The 10,975-nt window shown below is 48.7% G+C and overlaps 1 pseudogene; it reads left to right on the top strand.

The window, feature by feature from the left end:
- The first annotated feature begins 3,837 nt into the window (after window positions 1-3,837).
- On the top strand, window positions 3,838-10,458 carry LOC104021302 (glutathione reductase, mitochondrial-like; annotated as a pseudogene).
- The last annotated feature ends 517 nt before the right edge of the window (window positions 10,459-10,975 follow it).

The following is a 10,975-nucleotide window of genomic DNA, read 5'->3' as shown; positions in this document are numbered from 1 at the left end:
ACCCTTAACCTAGCACTGCCAAGTCCACCACTAAACCATGTCCCTAAGCACCACATCTACACATCTTTTAAATACCTCCAGGGATGGGAACTCAGCCACTTCCCTGGGCAGCCTCTTCCAGTGCCTGACAACCCTTTTGGTGAAGAAATTTTTCCTAGTATCCAAACTAAACCACCCCTGACTCAACCTGAGGCCATTTCCGCTTGTTACTTGGGAGAAGAGACCGACCCTCACCTTGCTATGGTTTCCTTTCAGGTAGTTGCACAGAGCAATAAGGTCTCCCCTCAGCCTCCTCTTCTCCAGACTAAACAACCCCAGCTCCCTCAGCTGCTCCTCATCAGACTTGTGCTCTAGACCCTTCACCAGCTTCGTTCCCCTTCTCTGGACACACTCCAGCACCTCAATGTCCTTCTTGTAGTGAGGGGCCCAAAACTGAACACAGTACTCGAGGTGCGGCCTCACCAGTGCTGAGTACAGGCGCACTATCGCCTCCCTGGTCCTGATACAAGCCAGGATGCCATTGGCCCTCTTGGCCACCTGAGCACGCTGCTGGCTCATGTTCAGCTGGCTGTCGAGTGACACCCCCAGGTCCTTTTCTGCCAGGCAGCTCTCCAGCCACTCCTCCCCAAGCCTGTAGCGTTGCATGGGGTTGTTGTGACCCAAGTGCAGGACCCGGCACTGAGCCTTGTTGAACCTCATACAACTGGCCTCGGCCCATCGATCCAGCCTGTCCGGGTCCCTCTAGTTTCTCCACGCTACAGAGCTTCACCACTGACAAATATCTGCTTAGGGCATGTGACACGTGTGCTGGCTCTCGGGACAGGCGCAGAGCCCCGGTCTCACCCTGGGGTCAGCTCAGGTACCAGCAGCTCGTTAGCTCCATGCTGCATCTGTCCCCACCAGTCCTGCCTGCTGGCTCCTGGCAGCCCAGGGGTTCTGTGGGGCTGCGCCTCCTCGCACAGTGCCAGCAGCATCTTCCTCAGCTCTGTTAATGCCCCTTGGGCACCTGCTTGAGCTGTGCCAGGAGAGAAGCAAATCCTTCTGCTGGCTAGGCCACCTCTGCCCCCAGGGTCTGCAGCAACTCGAGAGGGGCAGGATTGTCCCAGGGCTTGTAAATGGCCCAAAAACCAGACAGCTGGGGGAAAATGAGTTTTCTGCCTCAATTCACGTGATTGGAGCTAAAAGGGGGGTGCTCGGAACATGGTCGGGTGCTGTTCTGGCAGTTCTTAAATTTGTTGCTGACCAAGGCATCGCTTCCCCTGGATCAAACCAGCAGCTGGAGAAAGGCAGGGCCAGCAACACACACTGTCCCTGCCCGAGCTCCTGCAAAGGCAACCGCATTGCCTCTGGGTTCCCTGGCAAATGCCTTTATGTGAAAAGATCTGCCACAGCCTCCCTAACTATGGCACAAGGGGAAAAAAAGATATATTAACGAGTGAGGTCCGAGAGTGGTGTTTTCCCGGTATAAATCGCTTTATTCTGAGTCGTTCCTGTAAAATAAATGGAGGAAGTCAGAGAGTGAGCAGCTTCTCAATGCACAGGCATGGCTGGAACTTGCTTTTTGGGTTTATTTTAGAAATGAACTCTGAAAAAGAAAAATGGCGTTGAGTGAAGTGGGAATAATAGCAGGAGACTTGGGAAGAGGATCTTTATTGAGTTATTTTGTTCTCACTTGGATAGCCTTGCTAATATTAATGAAAGACAGTTGTAACTTGGCTGTTACTTTGTATGACTAAGAGCAGTGTTTTATACAATACAATCTGAAACATTAAAGTAAGCCATTAGCAAACAGTTTATCCAAGACTAAGAAAAAAAAGAGAAATTAAATAGGAACATGAAATATGTCTTCTAGCAAATCCTGAAACAGATCTTGCAGGCCACAGTGCAGATATTTCAAATGTGTCAAGAGTAGGCTGACATTTCTTTAAGTCAAAAGAAAAAAGAAATAGCTATCGCAGGAATCGAGCTGCAACACTCGCTTCTTCATCACCCTGATGTACAGCAGAAGGCTGAGGCTTATTTACTGGAAGCTTGACCTGAAGTTGGTAACCCATATGTATCTTACTGATGCTTTGCCTCTCCCACAGGAGTGAGAACACTGAATTTCTCAACAACACCCACTGCTCTGTGCATTACTGAACTGAAAGTTAAGAGGACCCTAAACCAGACCCCCTCCTTTAGCATGCTATTAAACTGATAAATAATATCAATAACAATCCTTGGAAAAAATCTTTATAGGAAGTCCTCTGCCTGTTTTTACCAGACCTAGATTAATACACAGCTCCAACCATTCATCATTGATGGTGAACATCTTGACGTAGAGAGTCTCATTTTTGGTGTATTATGGCAGACCTCATTCATGCAGCCATGCAGAGAACATATTCACTAATTCTGGGCTATTGGTGTCCAAATTAGTGTACAGACCTGCAACCCCAGCTGAAACACAGGATAGAAATAAAATCAATTACAGTCAAATTTAGACATACTCATTTTTCCCCACCTAGAAGGTGTTTTAATAGTGAAGGTGGTGCGTGCTACAGTCCTCGCCCAAGGATGCTCTGGGAAGTGCAAGGGTGGCTCAGAGAGACAGGGGAGGATGTACGCCCTGGGGGCTGCCAAATGGGATGGAGCGACACAACCACCAGGTCAGGAAGCTCTTCAAATGTTGGTCCCTGAGAAAAGTAAAGCCAAGGGAAGAGTCACTTAAACCTTTCCTTCCTCTGACATCTCTTCCCCACCCATGGGCTCGGGGCCCCTGCAGAGAGGAGATCTTTGGTCTGAGCTGGTGATGCTGTTCTTACGTGCACTCATGTATGCCTTTTCCCAAGAGTGAATTCCATATTGGGGTAAGTAGCAGTTTGGGTAATCTGTTTCGTGGAGGGTTTCTTTTATTTCTTCTGCTCTTTAGGACACCCATATCGTCTTTTCCAGCAACAGTTTCTTTCTCCTTTGGGAAGGGCACAAGACCAAAATGAACATGATCTTGACTGAATAATAGAGACACACTGCTAAGTGCTTTTGCTTTCCTTCTCCTTTCCTCTTCCTCTCTCTTTCTTTCTCTCTAAAGACTTAGGCTACCAGTTTTGAAGCTGACACGTGGGGATCAGACAGCATCCAAACATCCCTGTTGCTAAGCCCCGGTGGTGCACCAGCAATTGAGTGAAAGGAATGAAGTAGCTGCTACAAACACTGCTGAGCTCCTGGCTCTCAGCAGAAACAAATAAATGCCTGATATAGAAGGTGAAAAGCGCATACAGTAGCCGTGCCTTATTACTTTGCCGAACAAACATCCTTTTTGCCTTTGAACCTCTGAATATGAAGCTGTCCTTTATGGATCCATGATTTCACTGGGTGTCTCAGCCACAGTTTTCATCAACTTCTTGCTGAGGGAGTCTGCTTCAATATGTGGTATCTGCAATCTCTTGGTCTGGTTTTGTACCTGCACATATCAAAGTAACCCTGAGAGAAATGTAACTTTCTATTTCAAAGCCATGGAAAGTGAATTGATGCAAGTTGCCTTGAGAGATGGCTCTCATCATATCGATGCTACTAGTGTCTTCTTTAAAAAGGAGGAAAACAGCTTTCCCAAAGCCTTTCCTCTAATTGCAGAAGAAAAGGTGGATGGTGGAAGGGCTGATGGGAGCACACATAGGTTCCCATGGGAGATCAGCGCTCCCTTCTCTATTCCCCAACTCTGCCACCTTCTGCTTCTGGCAGATGATCCTGATGTCTCTTTGCCTCCCCTTGTCACCCACCTGTTTTTCTTGTCCTCTCAGGCTCTCAGTGGCATCAGACTGGCACTGCTGCAGACAGGGAGGAGCACCAGGCACTCCAGTCATGGTGACGGCCTGCAGCGTAGAAGGGCTCTGCTCCAGCAGGTGAGATACGGGCTCAGAAGGACACAGTGCTTACCCTTCCCATCCCTATGATTTCAGCCTGAACGGAACCAGCCTTCTGTCATAGAAGAGATGTCAGCTATAAACAAACTTCTTTTGAGAAGTTAGAAAATATTTTAAATCAGCTTTCTCCTATCTGGAAATATAATTTCATTTGTTGTTTTCATTTATGACGGAAGTGTTTTAGACTATTGATCTTTGGTAAATGAATCTAGTTGAGGATTGCTGTGCAGTAACATCTGGGCTAACAATCCCTGGGGGGACTGAACTGAGGGGATCTCCATCCCCAGGGCTGGAGGGATATGTTACCAGCTAGAAGGTCACTTCTCGACTATGCTAGGGTCTGAGAGTTTGCTGTATCAGCTTGCAGAGGAGACTTGTGCAGAGCTGGGGCAGGAGGATCACTACAGCTTTACGCTCAGGCAGCACATTGGCTAGCTCTGCTCAGATAGCAAGATGACTCAGGCATGGACCCAAAGCAGCTGCCCTGCATCTTCCCATGACAACGGAGAGAATAAGAGGAGAGAGGAGCCAAATGCCAGAGAAAGGACTTGTGCATAACAGTGTCCTTTGTGCAGTCTGTGGTAAGGTGACTCGTTGCCCATAACCCTCACCTGAGCCTAAACATTTCCTACATATGTTGGAGCAGAGTAGGAGCCGCTCAAACCCACACCCTGAGTGAGAAATGGCCAACCGTTTGACAATAGGTGGAGGAACACAACTGGGAACTGGATAAGCTCTCACAAACCTGCGGTGGAGTGAGAGGAAAAGGAGTTATGCTCCCTCCCACAGCAGGATGCTCTCAGCACACAGTGGACCAGAAACGAGGAGTGGTGGAACAAGCCAAATGTGAACATCAGCATCATCTGATTAGCAGTTGTGAGAGATGACTTGAACTCTTGGCAAAGGAATCCAACATGGCCAACCTCCAGAAAAGCAGCAGCAACATCCCTTAAGGTAATGGGCTTTTTGAAATGCCAGTGTTATTTTTCAGTGTGAAACGGATTAATGATGTTTAGAATTAGGTCACTGATTGCCTGGGGAACTGTACCTTAACCTTTGATAACCCTCATTCTGGGAAGTGAGTGTCAATTAGGGCTTATTTAAAGGTGGCTGACCTTTCTAACCTGCACTGTTGTGTGGGAGATGCTCTTGATCTATGGAGAACCTAGGGAAATGTGCCTTGTTCACCCAGAGAAAAAAGACTTCAGAGAAATTATACCTTTGGTTTTCTAAGACTCACATGCCAATGTAAAGCTGAATCCAAAGCTGGCCAAGCTCTGCTAAACTCCTAGGAAAATCAATAATTGGCATCTCCAGCAGAAGATCCCTAGAATCCAGTTACAATGAGAAACAAAAATTGCCCCTTGAGTTCTCCAGCAGTTTTATGTGTTCATTACACTCATTGTTTCCAGTGGGCATTTAAGCACTCATTTCTGTTATTGCTTTCAGTAGAATCTGGGCATCTAAAGCACCATTTAGGATCAAGTAAGCAGTTTAAAGACGTAAATTTAGGGGAGGACAGCTGAACATTTCACTGAAGACTGCTACACAACCATGGACTAGAGAGAAATTTTACTGCAGGTATGACTTCAGACTGAGTAAAGAGGAAAGTTTTGAAATGGTCTTGTTAATCCCACAAGCTTCCACAAGTAAATCAGGGGTAAAGCAAGTAGGGGCTTTGACAGATGTTCTCAGGAGAGCCTCAACAGAGGGGAATCTACATCTCGGCTGCTCCAGTGTATCACAGCTTGAACTGCCAGTGAAGGTGGATTTGAACTGGGAGCTAAGCACATGGATATATGTTGTATTCTGCCATTCCTGTTGTACATAACTTCTGCAGGAAGACTGGAGAGACATTTGGAGACAATAAGGTCTTCAGCTGGCACCATGAGTTGCGACTGAGGAATTGTGTTGGACCCCCAAGAGTTCAGGTCTGATCATCTCTGCATTAAGCCTTGCATTAGAGCAGTGCAGCTGGTGGAGGATGATATCTCCTCAGAGGAGGAGACATCTACCTGTAGAGGACCACAGCAGGGATGCTCTGGCAGACCCCATGAAACCCCTTCACTTCCTCAGTGGTTCTTGTGGTGCACAGAGAACAAGATGTTGGTGTGATTCTCTCTGATGGCCCATGGAGCCAATCTCTTCCAACCGTGGGGAAAATTGGAGGCTGATCATCACTTTCCCCTGAAAAAGCTGCTGGCACGGTTGAACACTGAACAGTAAGGCCCTCTGTCCCCTCTGCCAGGAGCAAGACAGTAAGTCCAAGCAAACAGTGAGGAGCAGAGGCTGATTCAAAGCTGGATATAGTCAGTGAGTGTAAGACCAGATAAAGAGTGAAAGAAAAAAAGGTTTTTTTGAGACATAGCTCCTTTGTAACTTCATATAGAGGAAGATTAAAAAGATACACGAAGGCTGTCTAAAGAGAAACCTGGAGCTAAGCTGTCCACAAGGTACATAGAGGTAGAGATTTTGAAAGTAAAGATGCTTTTACATCCTTCCCCAAGGCATATGAGCGAATACTGTAGTCTGAGAAAGCAGCTGAGGTCTTTCTATTTGGTGGTGGGCTCAGACAGGGAGGAGGATGTCAGGATTCGCAGGCAGAGTGGGTCTGTCACATAATTTACCTTTTTCTTTTGAAGTAACTTGTGGGTCACCTTTCTCTTGTCACTGACAGTTAAAAGTAGAAGAGAAGGAAAAATCTGAGAAATAGCTGAGAAGTCTAGTTGCTGCAAGAAGAGCAAACATTGTGGTGTCCATGGAGCTGCTTTTCAGGGTCAGGTTCTCAGCTGGGCTAAGACACCACCACTCCTCCAGCTGTCACAGTTAAGCAAAGGTCTATTTTGTGATATAAATCAAAAAGTTTTCAATTATCTTTCAGAAAACTGGGTTTTATATATCTTATATTCATGTATATGCCTGTACACATTTATTCACGATGTATGTGTCTGCACGCACACAAACACATGCAGGCTTCTGTTATCTACATATAGATATTTTTGTTTTCGAGTAGATAAAATGGACATAATCCTCAGCTGGAAAAAAAAGCGGTGCAGACCTATGAACTGTCAGGAGAGACACCTTTAAACCAGTTGAGAAAACATCCCGTTTCATGTCCTTCCATTTTATTTTGTTTTCATTTTGTTTCATTTCCTATTAAACCTTAGGTACGGAAACCTAAAAGAACAAACAGATTACACTATAAATCCCACAGGATTTAAGGTACTCTGTTCAAATCGATGGCTGAGATCCACAGCCTGTGTTCATTTACTAGCTAAAAAGCCATTCAATCACGTGTGTATTTCTTGGAGCAAGATACATTCTTATTTTGGAATTTGTACAGCTTCTCACACGAGGGCTGGTTTGAGTTTCTTTGCACATGGCTTATACAGACCTAAAATAACAGTTATGAGAGAACTGTTTGCTGTTTTGTGGCATTAGATTGAGGAGCCTATGCTGCTGTGACCTATAGAACCACACATGGAGAGACCGACTTAAAATCCCTCCTGGGTGCAAATATCCATTAGTTTTGATATAAGAAATGACCCCAAACTAGAAGTGATTCCATATTACCTGAATGCCCATCTCCCAGTTTTATAGGATTGTAGGGTCAACACTTCAAATATTTTATACTGTTGTCTGTAGAGCTGTTCAGTCTTCTAAGTATGAAACTGCCATCACTTAGACAGTGAATACTCACCCCACCACACAGGGAGTTACCCTGCCTTTACCAGGAGACATCACTACTCAGATGGATTTTTTCCCATCCTGCAGTTTCACAGTCTGTAGCAGACTTCATATTTAATCCTGCTTGTCACTTCAGCATTCAATCTGGAAAAAATGGAGCTAATGTGCCTTCCCAAAGCCAGAACAGGCTTGCAAAGACAAAAGCCCTCCTGGCTCTGAAGGTCTCTCACAGTGGAGAAAGAGAGGTAGAAGAAGGGAGATCCTCAGCCCAAATCCAAGCTGGTGGCAACAGGAATGCTCATCTTGGTTCCCAAGCAGAGGAGCAATCCATCAGGTTTAGTCAAGTCAATTCCTCTGCCTGTTTCTGGGAAATAATTCTTCAGTACTGTGCAGAATAATGCATCTTATTTATATCTTAGTTCCTATAATTCTTAGTGAAAATGGTTATGCATTAAATGAACTTTTTGTCCCTGTAGCTTTTGCTCTGTCTTCTGAGACACATCCCTTGTCCATTGCCTAGTTACAGTCAGAAGGAATCCTTAGAGCACACCAAAGTGGAAAACATTCCCTCCCCAAGATAATAATAAGGGCTAAAGGGTGTAAGATATTGTCTCAGGGCTGACCTATGGGAAATATTTGCTGTAGCTGCAAGGACTGGCAGAAAACAGCTTCTGAGGCTTGGGATAACTCATGCTTGATATATAGAGACTGAAATGTCATACCACTGGCCTGCAGAGATCCTCATGAATTAGAGTTGGCCAAAGTGTTCAAAAAGATGTCCCCAGCTTCCTTTGCAGAGCATCCCCCAGCTGGGTGGTAATAGGGAGCTGGGGAAAAAAGCCCTCAGTATTTTTAATTTTTGCTTTTTGGCAATCTCATTTCAATGTTCCTTATTGCTACATGCAAAATATGAATTGTAATGTCAGTCTCTTATCCATTAGGGATTAAACAGCATAAGAGTCGTGAAATAATCACGTTGAGCATTTCTAATCTGGCACACTTTCCATGTAACAGCTGACCTCCTCACAGACCTGAAGCAAAACTAAGTATGCTCAAATGATCTGAATCCCTTCACTCCATGTCTTGTGTATGTTCACACACCCTTAATTCAGACTGAGCTCTGGGCGAGCACAGTACCTGAGCTGGCTGATCTAAACTGAGCAGAGACATCTGAGATCCTTTGCCTGCACTGTTGCCCCATCCATCTCCCTCTGTTCCGCATGCCTGCACAGTGTCATCGCTTCTCCGCAGGCGCAGTATTATTGTTGGTGCCAGGTACATGGTGGTGTACATGGAAATTGCAGGGATCCTTTCCATGCTGCGCTTCAGGTCCTTCCTGTTGAGGAACAACTGAAGGCCCTGAGGACGTTCGACTCGATGATCAGCTCAAACTGCCCCAGGAGCTGGAGAACACCGGGATGGACCTGTGGAAGCACACACAGGTATAGGCATGCAGAGCAGCCCCGCAGCTTGTCCCATCCCTCCTGGAGAGGCAGGACTGGGGTGAAAGCCAGTGTTTTGAGTGCTACTTGCTGGACCACAGCTTTGGCGGCATCCCTGGCCCTGCAGTGTGGCTGCCATTGCCTGTTGCAAGCACCACAGGTGTCGCACTTGTCGCACTTCCTCGCAGTGGGGACCAACCGCCAGACAGTCCGTCACACTACTGGTGACCGATGGGCAGGGTCTCTGGGTGTCCTTGGGGTCTCCGGAGCCTGCCATGGGATGGTGTTCCTGCCATGCCCCCACAGCTGGGAACATGGCAGCTGCTGCTGCGGCCAGCACAGGCCGCTCCAGGCATCGCTGGCACTGTGTCTCGGCCAGGGCAGGTGCCAAGGCGGCTGCCATTTCCCATGGCAGGGCATGCAGGTGGATGCCAAGGGCCATGTGGTAGTGAATGACTACCAGAACACCACCAGGAGAGGGGTCTATGCTGTCGAGGACGTCTGTGGGAGAGCCCTCCTCACCCCAGGTACCACGGCTGTGCCCCCTCTCCTCAGCCCCTCGTCCCCATGCTGTGCCGTGGCTCAGGCTCCCTGTCCCTCCCCACGGTGGCGATCACGGCCAGCAGAAAACTGGTGCACAGGCTCTTCAAGGGCAAGCAGGACTCCTGGCTGGACTACAGAGACGTCCCCACCATCATCTTCAGCCGCATGCCCATCAGCACCATGGGCCTCACTGAAGGTGGGGGCAGGCAGGGTGTGGGGGGCGGCAGCACAGGGGAAGAGGCTCAGGAGGTGGTGGCTGAGAGCTGCTGGTTTGATGCTTGAGGAAGCAGTCTGATCACCTGCAAGTGGTCTGAGCCCTGCAAAATGTGCTTTAACTCCCTCTTTTATGGTACATCCCCTGCCTGCCGTGTCATGTCTTCTGCTGCAGGTGAAGCTGTGGTCATGCACAGGAGGGAGAACGTGAAGATCTACAGCACGTCCTTCACCCCCTCATACCACGCCGTCACCCAGAGGAAGTTTAAGTGTGTCACGAAGCTGGTGTGCGCTGGTGAGGAGGAGAAGATGCATGGAGGGGACCAGGGGGACAAGTGGGCACTGCAGGAGGTGGCTTGGCTCCCGCCTGCCGTGGCAGCTATCCTCTTGTCCCCGCGTGGTCTGCTCTGACCTGCTCAGACTGGGTCTTGGGCTGGAATCCAGCTCCCCAGCACCAAGTCCAGTGTTTAGCCTGGATTTCACCAGTGCTGGGTCCTATCCAGCCTCTCGCTTCTTCCCCAAAGGTGGTGGAATTGCACATGCAAGGGCTGGGCTGCAATGAAATGCTATGAGGCTTTGCCATGGACTTCAAAATGGGGGCCACCAAGGCCGACTTGAACAACACTGTCGCCATTCACCCAACTTCTGCCAAAGAGCTGGTGACGCTGCGCTGAGGTGGTGGGTGTGAGCAGCCCGTGGGACGGTAGGTGAAGGGAGGTGGTGGCCTGGTCCCTCAGCGCAGTTTGGGGGAAGGCTGCTGGTGGCAGGGCTCCTCCTCTGCTGTGCCCAGCACCGGGGGTGTGCAGGGAGCCGCAGAGGGGGGCAGGATGGCTGTGTGCTCCGGGTACTCGTGGGTGCTGGAGCATCCCGGGTGGGCTCTGTCCTCTGCCGCAGGTGCTCACGTTTTCCAGCCGTGTGGCTCCAGGCTTTGCTGTGGTGTCTCAATCCTGGCTGGCAAAACGGCAGCAGGCAGGAAAATCCTGCCCAGCCCTCCTAACCCCATCAGCATCAGCAGAGCCAGCCCTGGGGTGCTGCTTTTGGGGGGCAGGAGTGCCTGAGAGCTAAGGGGGGGGGGGGTGACAGGACATCCCTGTGGGCAGCCAAGTGGCGGGGGTGGCTCCTAGGTGCCAGCGAGGTTTTGTGGGCGGCGAACGCCCCGTGCACGGTGGCACTTGTGGTCATGAGGGGATT

This window comes from Nipponia nippon, unplaced genomic scaffold, assembly GCF_047370975.1.
Source record: "Nipponia nippon isolate SJK-2023a ecotype South Korea unplaced genomic scaffold, ASM4737097v1 scaffold_6, whole genome shotgun sequence".
Lineage (NCBI taxonomy): Eukaryota > Metazoa > Chordata > Aves > Pelecaniformes > Threskiornithidae > Nipponia > Nipponia nippon.
Note: the sequence above shows the minus strand (reverse complement) of the source record. Positions and strands in the feature narration are given on the sequence as shown.